Below are 13744 nucleotides of genomic sequence, written 5' to 3'. Positions count from 1 at the left end.
GCCTGAGCTATGTAGTGAAACCCTACCTCACACAAACAAATAACAATTAAAAAAAAAACTTAATTCATTGTAGGGGAGAATGAGAGGTTGGTCAGGAGATACAAAGCTATGCTTTGACAGGAAGCTAAGTTCTTATGTCCAAAGGAGGCCACATCAGGACTTCAAAATATCTGGAAGAGAGAGAGACTTAATGCCCTAACTACAAATAAATGGCAAATGTTTAAGGTGATAACTATGCTAATTATCCTGATTTGATCATTATATATTAGATACATGGAAATCAAATTATCATATTATACCCTACAAATATGCACAATTATATCACAATCAAAAACTGAAGCTAACAGGGCAGTGGTGGAGCACCGCTTTTAGACCCAGCACTAGGGAGGCAGAGGCAGGTAGATCTCTGTGAGTTCAAGACCAGCCTGGTCTACAAATCAAGTTCCAGGACAGCCAGGGCTGTTACACGGAGAAACCCTGTCTCGAAAAACCAAAAACAACAACAAAAGATAAAACTGAAGCTAAAATTTTGACTCTCCTTTCATATTTAATTTGGGCAGTTGGAGATTTTCTCTGACTTTATAAGGATAAAACTTTTATTGGGATAGGCATCAGATAGAGTATTTTACATGCATCAATCCGTTCATTTAAATATCACTGTAACAACTCGTGAGATAGACACTATCGCCTCCATTTCACAGTGAGAAAATCAAAGAACAAATAAATCAAATACTGTGTCCAAGGCCACACAGCAGACCGTGGCAGAGCCAGAATACAAAGCTTGGGGTCCACTCCCAAAGTCCACGTTTACCATCACTGCCAGATTGTACCGTGAACTGGCAGCCAACGGAAAAACACACGTGTGGTGGCTTGGAGAGGATTCTTGTTGAGTGAATAAATCCAAACAAATAATTGACTCTGATAATAATCCTATCAAGGAAGTCAGCAACTTGTCAAAACACAAAGTCTCAACAGTTTTTGGTTTAAATATCTTAATTGGCTTTATTTGTAATTCTCGAGTCAGGCAACAAGTCAGCTCTTAAAACAGAGAAAGCGTTTGGAAGGAGTGAGCACAGGAGGTTGGTTTTGTGCAGAGAAAAGGTCTTTGGGAAGCAGAAGTAAAGACCAAAAGTCAGATTCAGCCATTTCAAAGCTACCCTGGGGTAGGGAGAAAGAATAATAGGAAAACAACTCATTGGTTACTATCAGGTTACTTTCTTTTTAGAGTTAGAACATACCGATTAGTACCAGACCATTTGAGAAATTCGACTACTGTTTCCTCAGAAGGTCAGGAAATGCATTCGTCTGGGGTTTAGTGATACAAATCTCAGCTTAAGCGACCCTGATTCAGATTGCAGTCTGGCCTACTGAGGCCTGTCTCAGGAACTTAGCTTGAAGCAGTATCTCCTGTAAGTTCCAACTATAATTCTCTATTGTAATCAAGACTGATAAACTCAGCTGCTGCAAGAAGACGAAGATCCATCTCAGTGGCCTACCACAGGGAAACTGAATTTCTCTCTCCTGCCATGGGACAATGACAAGCTAAGGAAACCAAAGGTGGGCGTGGGCATCAGCTCTCTGCGGTTACAGGATCCAGGCTCTTCGCAGGTGGTGGGTCTGCCATTTTCGGTGTTTCCCTCTTGAGGCTGGCCTCACATCTGAGTTTCCAGGCCTGTGTTGCTATCAGGTGGCGGGTGGTACCTGAGAGAGTGGAAGAGAACTCAGTGACTTTAGAGACAGGCCTGAAGTGTTGTGAATGCTCTTACTGACTTGTCAGAACTTGGTTGCCAGGCCCTGATGGCTGCAAACTGAGACTGGGAAAGTGCCTTTCCCAGGTACTCCACAAAAGCCTGAAAGGAAGACACACTTGGATGGCACCACATCCGTTTTTGCTAGTGGGAAGGGCTACGTGCTGTATCATTGACTCAGCAAAATCTTGTCCTCCAGCTTGAGTGAAAATTCCCATCATTCCTGACACCCCTTTTCGTTTGGTAAGGGATGTGGGCGTTTTGCAGAGTGCAGGCAGGAGGTAAAGTGTGCAAACTCTTCCAGAGACCACCAGCGCAAGTTTGTTGAGACAGAATAGAGTGTTGACAACCTTAGAAAGCTCTAGATTGGGTTTGGAAGTCTTCATAAGGGTAGACTTAGCGGGAAACTGTGGGACCTGAGGATGGAGGAAGCAGTCAGCGACAGTGACTTGGTCAGGACGCTTCTCTCTAGAGAGACAAATACGTCAAGCGGGTTTTAAAAAGTCATTAGTTTCCTTATAAAGAGGTGGATTGTTTTGTTCAACACAACAAAGGAAGAATCAACTTTAATCACTTTTCAGACCATGGCAGGAATGAATTTACTTTTTTGTTTATCTAAATCTTGACTCAACTAGGTGACCTCATTTTGAGAGTGTTGTTGTCACTGAGAAGTATGCTTGAGGCTTACCCCCAGTGACAACTGGCAACTATCCCCCTTGTTTCCTAAATTATAGTGGGTTGAAAGCAGGCTTGGCTTTACTCGCCCATGTGGTGGGGCTCTTAAGTTTCTAATTTCTAATGATAGGTTGAATTATTCATAAAAGATATCTATCTTTCTCACTCTAATTACTCATCTCTCAATGCTATTGATGGTCTCTAGGCTGCTGTAAAAGCTTAATGTCTTCTGCATTGGTGTAGCACGCTTGGTAGCAATAACTTCGGCCTGGCACTCAAGGGGTTAAAAAAATCAGCCTTGAGGTGGGGCCAGGCAACTGGGTGATTACTAAATGCTTTTGTACATTAAAGTAATCTTGTAAGCATTATGCCTGAAGTCACAGCTACCGACTTACTGCCTTAATTGTACACCAGGGTTTTCCAAGTCATCAAGATCTAAGACTGAACAAAACAAATGCTCTTTCCTGCTTCACAGCACGCTGTGGGTTGTGTTCTCGGTAGCCTGCCTTTACTCATGTGAAAATGCTTCAAATTCACCACGATCGTAGAAGGCAGCCCTGGTCAAGCACTCACCCTGACCAGTGGTCCTCTAAGCACCTTGCGGGTGACTCCTCTGTCACCCTGGGGAGGGAGGGCACTGCCCAGCTGAGCCTCCAGTGCTCTGGGTACTTGTTTGAGATTCTTAGTCTTCTGAGCTCTGCTCTCTAGATTCCTTAGTAGCCAAGAGGTGTCATTTGTGAGGCCACTGCTGTGAGCTGAATTATGCTCCCCTCGAACTCATATTTGAAGTTCTAACCCCAAAGGATCGTAAAAGAAGATTCTACAGCGAAGTATTTTTGCAGCTGCAGGTTCAACCAACCATGGATCCAAACTGCTTGGTGGGGGAGGAGGGGTGATTCCAGAAAGTTCCCTAAAGCTTGAATTCTCCAGTTCCAGCCACTCTGCTGAATCCATGTCAATGAAGTGCTGTGTAAGGCAATCCTGTGGTTACCTCCACATCCCCTCACAGACCCACAGTCTCCAGCACTCATCTGAACACTGTTTGCCTTGTGTCTTGCTCACATCCTAAGAATTTAGGCCTACGATGAGTGTGTCTGCACTGAACACACAGTGCTTCTCTTCTTGGATCATTCCCTAAACAGTGAACTAGCTATCTACAGAGCATTTATATTGCATTTGGTATTATACGTCATCTAGAACTGAACTGATGTATCCAAGAGTAATAGGTAATCCATAGGTAATATGCACATACAATGCAGGTAATATGCAAATATGACAGCATGTAATAAAAAGGACTTGAGCATCTGTGGGTTTGGATATCTGGAAGGAAGAGAGGAATGTTCTAGAACCAATCTGCAAGTATACAGAGAGACGATTGGATAGAAACAGGGTCCTTAAAAAGGCAATAAAATAAAAGTGAGATCACTAGGATGGGCCATACTCATACAATTGATGTCCTTATAGGAAAGACTTGAGCACTGTGGTTGTTTGAATGAGAATGGGCTCCATTGGCTCATATGTTCGAATGCTTCCTCATCAGAGAGTGGCACCACTTGGGAGGGATTGAGAGGTGTGGCCTTGTTAGAGTAGGTGTGGCCTTACTGGAAGAAGTGTGTCACTGGTGGTGGGGCTTTGAGGTTTCACAGGCCCAACCCAGGTCCAATGGCCCAGTAGCCTCGTGGCCCAGTGCCTCTCTCTTCCTGTTGCCCGTGGATCTGGATGTAGAACTCTCAGCTACTTCTCCAGCACCTTGTCTGCCACATGCTGCCATGTTCCCTACCATGATGACAGTGAACTAAACCTCTGAAACTGAAAATAAGTACTTTCCTTGATAAGAGTTGCTGTGCAGACGACGTGGGGTGGGGGGCGTGTAGAAGCAGCAGTGTGAGAAAAAATACAGGGTTTTTAAAAGAAGCAAGTGCGAGCTTCAAACTAAGACAGGGGCTGCATCTGGTAGGTGGGCAAGGATGACACAGGCGGGGAGCAAGGGGGCCTTGCTGGAGGACCAGTGGTTCTCAGTGCAGACTGCGTATTACCACCATGGGAGCTTTTATAAACACCGATACACCCTGGCACACAGCCATCAACTAATAGTGAATGGAGGTGTGGTCTAGAGTGCAGTCTGAGATCAGAGTCTGTTCTTTCTTTCTCTCTTCCTTCTTCCCCTTCCTTCCCTCTTTCCTCCTTTCTTTCAGGTAGGGTCTTCCTACATAATCAAGCTGGTTTGGCACTTGCTACATAGCCCAGGATGACCTTGAATTTACCGTCTTCCTTAACCTTCCTTCCAGGCTGATATCATCATGCCCTACTCTGTTTTCCCCTTAATGTAGATAAACTTGTTCTCAAATCCAGAAGTTCTGAGCTTTCTGGTCTACCCACTAGGACCCGAGGAAGGGCACCCATTCCCAGCATGATGGCAGTGTGGCTCTGAACACATACAGGCATGAGACACTGTAGTCTTGAAGAGAGCAGTCCTAAAGAATCCCCTGTAAAAGTCCCCCTGTCCCCAAGATGTTTGACTTGAGGGAGTTTATGAGGTAAAAGACAGGCAGTCAACTATGTGGAGTTTCATATCCAGAGAAACAACTGAATGTTTTCTTTCCCATATCAATAATCTGCCACCACTTTGTGGTGGAAGCAGGGACCTGTGTTATGAAGGGCAGGATTAAGGTTCAGCATGACCTTGGCAGTCACCATCACAACTTTGGTCTTGCCTCAATCAGTCACCACCTCTCGGGATCATAAATATTGACACTCACCCTTAGAGAAATCAATACCTGCATATTAGCCTCCAATTTCATATATTGACGTGCAGATCTAAGGGCCTCGGGTGAATTTGAGATGACTTCAGCATCTGAGAGCTCTTCCTGGGAGCTGAAAGGCCCGTGGCTCTGCCTTGCCTGGTAACACTTGGCTACAGGACTGGTATCGCTACCGTCTTGTCTTGTCCTATTAGCTGTTTGCAAAACTTGCAGTGAGGCCATTTTAGCAGCAAGTAGACAGAAGAGGGATCTGTTTCTCAGAGTTCAAAATTAACACTTCAAAATAGAACAAAGTCTCTGGAGTAAATTCTAAAATATATATTTAAATCCTTTTGTTCAAAATTCCATATTTTTTTTGGATTGGGATTCCATTAATCTTTACTTATATCAAAGGATCAAAGAGTCCAGAGATATCTTTACCATCCCCAGTCTCAATTCAAGCGCCAAATCCATCAGACTAAAAGTGTGTGCTCGGAGTTTGTCAACATCCACACACTCTTGCCATACACAGTCAGCATGGCTGGCTTATTTCCTTACAGGAGGAACTGAGGAGACCTGGAGGTGGAGCTCGGGGGTAGACTGCTCACCCAGCAAGTGCAAGGCCCTGGGTTTGATTCCCATCATCTTCCTACAGGAGGAACTGAGGAGACCTGGAAATGGAGCTCGGGGGTAGAATGCTCACCCAGCAAGTGCAAGGCCCTGGGTTTGATTCCCATCATCAGCTCTCCCAACACTCAAATTGTCGGGTAAACTCATCCAGGCACTGTGCACATGAGATACCTGGGGCTGATGAACAGGACTGAGCTGGGGGTTCTGGCCAGAAGGACACGGGTGTCCATAAAGAGCTGTCTTTCGTGTTATGAAAGGAAGGGCGGGAGGCTCTGACATAAATAAACCCCCTTTCCTCCAGTTCACCCTTCCAACCCCCCAACCCTCCCCCACCAAGAGACTGCTGAGAAAAGCAGGAAGAGCTGAAGGGTGTATCCCAAAATAACCGAGGAACCCTCCAGGCTTCACTCCCTCTTCCCTCCGGAGCTGCAGTTCCCTCAGGCAAAGCTGGCTGAGGTTTGGGCGGTTCAGGTAGGAGGAGAAAGCCTTCAATAACAGCACTCCTTGGTTTGAAATTGTGCAAGCTGAGCACTGTCCCGGCGGGGAGGGTGGAATTTGCCGGCATGGTCAGGCAGGTTGCCTAGGGAAAACAGAGCTGAGGTGCCGAGACCCCTGGGAAGATTTCTGGGACTGCTCCCAGAAATACTCTGACTTATTGCCACTTTAGACAATCCGAATGTCTGTCTACCTTCGGATCACCTCTCCCATCATCTCTCACTCACACAGGATATTTCATTCAAATTTCAAAAACTAAAATGAGTAACTCATGGCTTTAAAATTATAGATATCATTAAGTCTTCATTATAAGAACGTTGCAGGATGCAAAACCAAAAATAAAAAAGTGTCCCTAGCCACCAGGCAAAGGCTGTTTGCTTTTAGCCGTGTGTGTGTGTGTGTGTGTGTGTGTGTGTGTGTGTGTGTGTGTGTGTGTGCTTATGCTCAGTTCAGAAAGGCAGAATGAAACCAAGTCCACACCTAAGCTGCAGCCACTGAGGATGATGTTCAACAACACACAGGTTTGTAGTTAAGACCAAAGGAACCACCAGGGGCCTTGTCTGGGCCCTTCCAGGCACCTAAGCCGGCCGTTATATTTCTAATTTACAGTTTGGCTACCCCAGGCAGCTTGGTGATAAGCACGGCTTGTTTATTTGTCTTTTGACGGCTGCCAGGTGGATTGTGGTCAGACAATCTTACTCCAGCAGCCTTTGAATCTACCAATCCCACACGAAGCCATTCCCCCAGCAAATCGAAGGTCACACAATGGGCGCCCACAACAAAAGGGCAGCCACAAGGATGGCTGCACCAGGAAGGAGGACCAAAAGAGAGAGAAAGGAGGAAGAAAGCCTCTCCTGAGAGGCAGCCAGCAAGGTGGTAAGGCAGGCTGGGCAGAGGCTCTGTTTGTGTTAAAGGTTCGCTCCGCAGAAACCAACCTTTTGTCAGTCTTTGAATTACACAACCTGTGTGGCTTCCAGCAATGATCTCAGGTGGTTTGCTCAGTTTTGACGGTTTTTTGTTTTGTTTTGTTTTTCTTCCTCTCTGAAGGCAGGCGGCTCCCTCTGATCGGACAGTTTGGTACAGACTGCAGAACTAAAAGCTGGGAATGACCCCACGCGAGTGAACACAGATAGCTGTGAAAGACCGTGTGTGGTGCTTACAGCCCCCGAAAGCTGGAGCCCAGACGTGGCATGCCATAGGATGGCTCCTGGCGGCCTCAAAAGGTGCAGGACATGGCCTGAGCTTGGGATGACAGGTAAACATTCTGCCACCAGGAGCCTAAGGCCCTTGGGGTCCTGTGTTACCTGGAAATTTCTTCAGCCTGAGCTGTGCATCCACTAGAGGTGACCCTAGCGTGGTGATTTTTCTCCCAGTCTTTTCTGCTTTGTGGAATACAATATAATATGTGGTCACAATGTAAAGAGTTAATGCTTTTAGGCCTTTAAAGGACCAGGTCTTCAGCCAGGTGGTGGTGGTGCACACCTTTAATCCCAGCACTCGGGAGACAGAGTCAGGTGGATCTCTGTGAGTTCAAGGCCAGCCTGGTCTACAAAGTGAATTCCAGGACAGACGCCAAAACTACACAGAGAAACCCTGTCTCGAAAAACAAAAAACAAAACAGAAAAAAAAAAAGAGAAAAGAAAAGAAAAAGGACCAGCTTTTCCTCTTCAACTCAGGGATATGGTACTGTGGCAAGGGGGTGATGGAGCTGGTGCTAATAATGTTCCCCAAGAATCCATAAAAGCACAAATGCATCCTGGGACACCAGCAGGGACAGCAACTCCTTACCTATTTCTCTAGAGAATGTCACACTAGGGAGGGTGAAACACATTTCATAACACGCCCCAGGGATCCACATTAGGCTCAGTTGTCAGCTCAGCTGCAACTGTATCATGCTAGAAATTCAGGCAGGGTGTGTAAGCTGGCCTAGCCTGGGCCTGATGTTGCCCACGTCCTGAGTATATGGGAATGTACTTTATAGATGTCAGAGTCATTCAGAATCCATCAGCTGATTGAGAAAACTCCACAATTGCAAAACCTGCTTACGAGCATACTGTATGATCATGTTCATGTAATAACACGAGGTCCAAAATCCTGAAGCAACTATCACAGTGATTTCTACAATGGAACAAATGCACACATCAGTTCATCCCAAACAAACTCTCCAGAACACACGCTACTGATGTTTAAAACAGCACCCATGATGAATCCTTTATTTCCTCCGTATTATGAGATTCCTGATGTGTCCTCAGGTGACGGACTGAGTAGGATGACCTGGGGACCCAAGGAACCACTTGCTCTTCCTAAGTCAGATCAATATTTGAACCGACCCCTTCCCGGGTGCCCCAGGGCCTGTTCTTTAGGAGGACTGTGGCCTGCACAACTGAGAGCTTCATCCTGCAGCAATGCTTCCAGTGTACCCTGACACAATTGACACGATGCTATCACACACACACACACACACACACACACACACACACACACACACTCACACACAAGCCAAAGCCTCACTTGTGTGACAGAACCCTCATACGTGAGCATGTCTTGGAGACATGTTCAATTGTTCCCTGTGGGGATTCTGTCCTGTAAGGATACTGTGGACAGTATTACCTTTTTTCATTTAGATGAGCATGGTCTTACCCCCCGAGGTTGAGACAACCTGCAAGTAGGCTTAATTTTCCATCTGTGTCAAAAAAAAAAAAAAGAATAAGCAAGTGGAGTTTTGTCATGTTGTCATGTTCTGTCCCCTGCCTCCACCAGGGCCTGAGGGGTGTGCCCGGAAGTACCCTCCTCCCATACACATGGAGACTATGCTAGCCTGGGGTCTGGAGAGCAGAGACCTCGGCCAGCTTGGCTGGTTGCTTTTTTTTCTTTTCCTTTTCTTACATTTTATTTATTCGATTACTTAAAATATTCACAATTTTTTTATTTTTATTTTTTTCTTCCACATTTTGGGGGGAGCAGGGGTGCTGTTGAATCGGGCACAACGAAGTTACATTGTTTTCTCCAGACTCTTGAAATGTAAGTGCAATTAAAAAGTGGGCGCCCACCATAGACCCATCAGTGAGTGGAAGACTTTTCTAGTGTGTTCCTTTTGAATCACTAATGTGTGCATGTGTATGATGTCATATTCTGTGTGTGTGTGTGTGTGTGTGTGTAGGCCCAAAACTTTAAGCTTTCTGTAAATGACGTTTTCAGATTAATTTGCTTTCTACAAATCACCAAAGCATGTAAGCATGCTGTGAAACAGACACATGTGTGTCATACTGTGTGACACTTTACAAGATGCTATGCTCTTTTGTATTTATCTCAATTCAGTCTTTAGTTGGTCCAGTAAGAGAGGCACCTGCCCCAACCCACAGACCAGGTAATCGAGGCTCAGAGAGAAAAGGCCCGTTGGTGAGCAAGGCCTTGCCACGTGCAGGTTGTAGAACATGAGTCCATCTCAGGCCTGACCAGTTCCATGCCTTGGCTCTTCGTCTTAAAAGCATGATTCTTCTCAAATGAGGGAAGTGTCTATTTTTTTTTTTTAATAGTACATGCTGGTGCTTTTCTTGCTATAAAAGAAAAAGTTATCCATCCTGAATTATGTTCATGGGGTTAGGCCGCAGTCTGTAAAACTGGTATTGGACTAGCTTACATGTATGCTCAACTTCACAGTGTCTTTCTTTGTAGGAAAAGAAGGGAAGAGAAAAATTTAGAAAAAAACCCCAAAGCCAGAGATGGTGGCTATCCCCTGTCACCCTAGCACTTAGGAGGCTGGAGCACGGGGGTCACTGCAGATCTGAAGCGTCTCTGAATTACAGCAGTGGTCCTCAACCTTCCTAGCACTGAGACCCTTTAACACAGTTCCTCGTGTTGTGCTGACCCCCACCACAAAATTATTTCATTGCCACTTCAGAACTGTAGCTTTGCTATTGTTATAACTCATAATGTAAATATTTGATATTCAGGGTACCTGGTCTCGACACCCACCACCCACCCTGGGATGGGGTGGCGATCCACAGGTTGAGAATGGTATCGTGAGTTCCAGGCCGACTTAGACTACAGTGTGAGGCCCTAATCTCAGAAAACCAAGAGAAACAAGAATTAAGTGCATAAAAGAAACTAAACAACACACACACACACACACACACACACACACACACACACACACACACACACACACAGAGGGGGGTGGATAAAACAGGAAAGAAGGAAACAAGTAAGAGAACGGAGAAGGTACTAGAAGATCCTAAAAATCACGAGGCTTGGTGCTCCCTTCCTAAGTCCTGCTGCCTCCAGCTTCTTATCCCACAGTCTTGGCTTTTCTTTTGCCTTCTCTTTGATCAGGATTTCCACAGTCACCAGACTCCTTAAGTAATCAACAGAGACTGAGTGTATCATATTATCTTTCACTCTTCATTTTTTTTTTTTAAAGCAAGGATTGCACAGATTTCCAGCCGCCCCCCAGGGGATGAGAAGAAAGAAAGCATCAGCAGAACAAAGTCTTGCATTTATTAGGAGGGTATAAATACCACTTTCTCTTCCCAGGGGGGAAAATGCTGGACTAAAATGAAATGCCCTCCGCGTATGCATTCATAGAAATGTAAAGTTAGCACGTATCGGAGCCACAGATGAGAAACACGACCTCAGTGTTGAAAGAAGAGAGATGAGAAAACAGAAAATGAAAGAGGCCTTTTTCTCATTAAACAATTAGCTGGAGGAGTGATGCTAAGTGTCTTCTTAATGAATGCATTTATAGGAAGAAATGAAAACATTTGAATAATTTGATTAACGCACATAAATGACAAATGATAAAAGCCCATGAGCAATTGAAGTCCTGAAATTGAAGTCTTTAAGGGACAAATATTCTCACCCCTAATGTTATCACTGGCATGGAAATGTGATCAGCAAGAGCTGATGTGAGAGATGCTGTCTAAGTTGATTATTATGGACTCGCTATTACCCGATGCCTTTGGCGTATGGAATCCCATTTGCCTCCAGCTTCATGGGACAGGAAAGAAAGGGGACTTTTCTTGTCTTAAAGATGTTAACACTGAAACTGGATGAGAAAGGAGGGCCCAGGAGCCAGGGCCACTGTTGTCTTTAGAAGTGGATTCCCAGATGGCACTCCCTCAGACGGTAAGGCATCTTTGGCTCCCTGTGGCTGCCCACAGAGGACAATCGTGGGACCCGCCCCAGGGCAGGATGCGGCTTACTCTGGTGCCAAGACCCATTATTAAAAGTGTCTTTGTGAGGACAGAGTTGCCAGAAGACGTCTTCCCACAGCACATGGCCGCGTCTTTTGCTCTTTGGAGTTCTCTAAAGGAAATGGACTGAAAAGATTGTGGAGTAGTGGGTGACCATGGCTATCACAATTAATTTCTCTTATTTTAAGTCAGTGTTAAATTTTCAAGAGCATAACCAAATGCCACAGGCTGGGTGGCTTAAATGACAGAAATGCATTGTCTTACCGTGCTACAGGTTAGAAGTTCGAGTCTCCCAGAGTCCTCATGTGTGTACAGGCACATCCGTGCTCATCTCTTTAAGAACACAGACCAATTAGATTAGGACTCGTTCTAATGACCCCGCCATGACCCAATTACCTTTTTAAGGGCCCTATCTCCAAACACACTTGCATTTTAAGGTCCTGAAGGTTAGTTAAGACTTCAGTATGAGAGTTTGAAAAGGCAACTCACGTTCTAACAAAGCCCTTTGAAGCTGTTTTAGTTTGGAATGGCACAGTAGGAGTGCCCTGATCCGATGCAAGAGGCCCACAGTCTAAAACCCCCAGTGGGCACTGCGGATCATACCAATGCTTACACAGAGTTTTTCCTCCTGAACACACACCCCGAGAGAAGTAAGTTGTAAGTGAGATGCAATAAAAGATTTACAACAGCTAATCATGAAATTGGGCAAATATAAATATATATATGTATGTATATATGTATGTATATACTACAATCCACATTATTTACTTCCAGAATTTTCTACTTAATATTTTCTTTTTTTTTGATTTTTCGAGACAGGGTTTCTCTGTGTAGCTTTGCACCTATTCCTGGATCTTGCTCTGTAGACCAGGCTGGCCTTGAACTCACAAAGATCCGCCTGCCTCTGCCTCCCAAGTGCTGGGATCAAAGGCGTGCACCACCACCACCTGGTCACTTAATATTTTCAAACCAGGACTGACCATAGTGATTGAAATTATGCAAAGGCAAACCATGGATAGAGTGTATGTAAATCCCCCTGAGGTTGGGTCTTCTTAGGAAGAATAGAATGTTCTGGTATACTTCAGAATGATCCGTTTTCCTCCCCTGGATGAAAGTATATGGAGTGTTTTCTCCATTGTGAGGACATGTCTAGGCTGATGGCGTGTGGAGCTGTGACTGGGCCCTCTGGAATTTTAACTCTGGAGCTAATTCCCCCTGAGCTTTAGGTGATTTCTCAACAAGGTTTCCTACTCTGGCACTGGCTCCCCAGGGAGGTTTCTGTTATGGGTGTCTGTCTGGTAAATTCTTACTTTCTGGATTCATCTATCCTTTCTGACCCTTAGTCTACTCCTTCAATTTTGAGGGAGCACTTAGCCCTGTGACCCTACTTCTCTGAAGACTGTGAGAAGGGCTGAATAACTTCCCCTCTGCTCAGCTTTTTGCTATGGTCTAGTTGACGAGGAGACTCCTAAACCAGATGCTCACCTAGAACTTTCTTCCAAGACGACTGTCTGTCGGCAACACTCCTGGGATTTTGTTTGATTGTCTTAAAATTGTATTTTTCATTGATTATTGAAGACTATTTTTCCAGTCTTTGAAAGTCTGTGCCAATGACATGTTTTCTTTCAGCACACTGCACTTTCTTCCTGTCTTTTATTGCTACTGGTGGGAATTCTGGACACCTGTCTAATTGCCATTGTTCTGGAATCATTTTTTTTTCCTGATGGTTTGGGATCCCCTTAGGCATGCTACAATTTTAATAGATGTGCCCAGGTGTGAATTTCCTTTTATCTATCCATCCTGGGACTTTGGGGGGGCTTCTTGGCTTTGAGGATTAGACTGTTTCTGGAAAATTCTGTTATTTTCCATTTAAGTATATTTGAACAAGTTTCTTATTCTCTCTCTCTCTCTCTCTCTCTCTCTCTCTCTCTCTCTCTCTCTCTCCATGTATATGTGTGTGCTGTGCATATGCATCTGTTTGCATGTATGTGGGTAAACATATGTGGAGGATGTGTGGAAGTCTCAGGCTGACATCAGATACCCTCAGTCCTCCGCATTTATTGAGGCAAGGCAAGGTCTCAAAATTAAACCCAGAACTCACTAGTCTAGTCTAGACTTCTTGCTCTGAGGATCTCCTGATTCCGTCTTCCAGAGCTGGAATTACAGGCCAGATACCAAACCCACCGAGCACTTAACGTGGGTTCGGGGAATCTGAACTCTGCTCCTCATGCTTGAGTGGCAAACGCTTTACAAACTGAGCTGT

Source organism: Peromyscus californicus, unplaced genomic scaffold (genome assembly GCF_007827085.1).
Source record: "Peromyscus californicus insignis strain IS unplaced genomic scaffold, ASM782708v3 Scaffold_13__1_contigs__length_99412109, whole genome shotgun sequence".
NCBI classification, from domain to species: domain Eukaryota; kingdom Metazoa; phylum Chordata; class Mammalia; order Rodentia; family Cricetidae; genus Peromyscus; species Peromyscus californicus.
The sequence above is the reverse complement of the archived record's forward strand: the minus strand, read 5'-3'. Positions refer to the sequence as shown.